General features: G+C 31.1%; 1 protein-coding gene across 1 annotated transcript in view; it reads left to right on the top strand.

The window, feature by feature from the left end:
- The window catches only part of LOC143277325 (uncharacterized), a 114,453-nt gene that overhangs the window by 61,251 nt on the left and 50,702 nt on the right, over nt 1-2,500 (top strand). The window lies entirely within an intron of this gene.

Genomic DNA, 2,500 nt, shown 5'->3' on the forward strand with positions numbered 1-2,500 from the left:
TGCGCGCTTACCCTCCATAGTTTCATCGGCAGCAAAGGAAAATATTTTATCCTCTCTCTTTTTTTCTCTTTTTTAAAAAAAAATACATTTTTTACCACTAATATTATTAGCATCACCATTATCATAATCGTGACTATCATAATAAATATTATTGTGAAAATTGTGATTATTATGATTGTTCTTCTGATTTTATTTTTTTATATATTTTTTTTAAATTTATTTTTGTTGTTGTTGTGGCTGTTGATATATCTCTAGTGTTCTTCGCTCTGCGCTTCTTTGAGCTACTGTCTTTAGGTACCTTTTGTTTCTTGGAAATATAACTGTATCAGACGGGCATTAACAATAATAACAATGATAATGATAATAATCGTGATTATAATAATGATAATCTTCATAATAATAATAATAATAATAATAATAATAATAATAACAACAACAATAACCATAATAATAATAATAATAATCAAATGGGCAGGGAAGGGGGAACGGGTTTTTTTTTTCTCTGTGTGTGTGTGTGTGTGTGTGTGTGTGTGTGTGTGTGTGTGTGTGTGTGTGTGTGTGTTTATGTGTTTGTGTGTATGTGTGTGTGTGTGTGTATGTGTGTGTGTGTGTGTGTGTGTGTTTATGTGTGTGTGTTTATGTGTGTGTGTAGAATAGAATAGAATAGAATAGATTTTATTGTCATGAAACCGTAAGGTTTATAAGACACAAGTGCAATGGTAAATGAATGAACGAATGAAAAACGCACAATTAATCAATCAGTTAATGCAGTAAATTGCAGCAGCATTCATAAACAAATTTTCCCAATCTTGTTTGTATAATTATATTCATCATCTGTTAGCAATACCTGACTGGGAATATGTCCTGTGTTATTCGAATTTTGAATATCCTTTAAAAATTGTTGCCTGAAGGTTTTATATTTAATACAATGATCAAGAAGATGGATTTCGTCTTCCAGGATGTTACACTTGTTGCACAATCTGTCTTCTTGTGGAATATTTAAATTTCTACCTTTCTCAATCTTTAGGTCATGCGCGCTAATTCTGAGTTTCGTTAAAGCTTGTCTGTGTTTTGTATCTGATATATTTAAAAGATAGGTTTCAGTTTTGTACTCTGCTACAATCGTATTGTAAAATTTTAGCTTTAATGTTTTTTTCTCTTTTATCTTTCCAGTATTTGATATACTCATTTTCTTTTCTTTTTTTTCTTCTTTTTTCTTTTTTTTATACACGACGTATTTCAGTCTTATGTAATGTGAATTGATTTTTCCAAATGTGATCAAGGCCTATAATTTCGAGTATCTTTTTAACAAAAATCAACCATGGGGAAGTTGTATTTTCTTGTTGGTACATGGACTTATATATTTTGTTGATGAGGGAAGTTTCTGGTAATTGAATAATGTGAATCCAATATGTAATAATTTGGCACATTATCTTTAAACTTATTGGGAATCTGCCCAGTTCACCTAACACAGGAAGCACCATAGCTTTTTTGTGTACTCCAAGTAATTGCTTACAGAATTTAATGTGTAATTTTTCATGTGGAAACTTATTCGAGAAGCAGTCGTCAAAAAGATGTGCTAAATCGAAAGAATCATCCGGTTTGACTTGGTAAGGTAACCATACCTCCGCCCCATAAATCGATATTGGCGTTATCAAAGTATCATATAGTTTAGATATGGTACCTGGATTGATGTTGATAGTTTTGAATGTTCTTCGTAAAGTATGGAATGCTTTGTTTGCTTGTTTAGTTAGGTGTTCCTGTGCTCTTATTAGACTTCCACTTTTGTGGAATATAACTCCTAAATATTTATATTCTTCTGCTGTTTGTATTATATCTTCCTGACAGTAGAAATATATTGGTACTTTTGGGTCAGATCTTGTAAAGATTATCACTTTCGTTTTTTCTCTATTAATTTTTAATCCCCAACTATGGCAATATGTGTTCAAATTATGTAATTTTTGTTGTAATCCTTTTCTTGTTAAAGACAGAATAACCAGATCAGCAGCATAAAGTAAACATGGTACATTGCTGGGTGAAACAGCATTGAATTTTGGAGAATCGTTACTTTCCATAGATTTTACAATATCATCTATGAAAATATTAAATAAAGATGGGCTTAGTGTATTGCCCTGTTGTACCCCCTTCTGTACAGTTATTTCTGTGCTGAGACCTCCGTATGAATTTATTTCAATTTTGGAATTATCATACATGTCTTTAATTATATCAAAGCATTTTCCAGTTATGCCCATTCTTTTCAACTTTAGGAACAGGACATCGTGCCAAACATTATCAAAGGCTTTTTCAAAATCTACAAAACAACCGTATAATCTACCATTTTTTTTTTTTACTTTTATTACTTCATTAATGATCTTTTTTTAGAATGAAGATTTGATCAGTTGTTCTGTAGTGTTTCCGAAATCCAATTTGTTCCTTTGTTAGGCGTTCCCCTTGTTCGTGGTACTCAGTTATTCGATTATTTAATATTGTGCAGAATACT

This window comes from Babylonia areolata, chromosome 34 (genome assembly GCF_041734735.1).
Source record: "Babylonia areolata isolate BAREFJ2019XMU chromosome 34, ASM4173473v1, whole genome shotgun sequence".
Classification (NCBI taxonomy): Eukaryota; Metazoa; Mollusca; class Gastropoda; order Neogastropoda; family Buccinidae; genus Babylonia; species Babylonia areolata.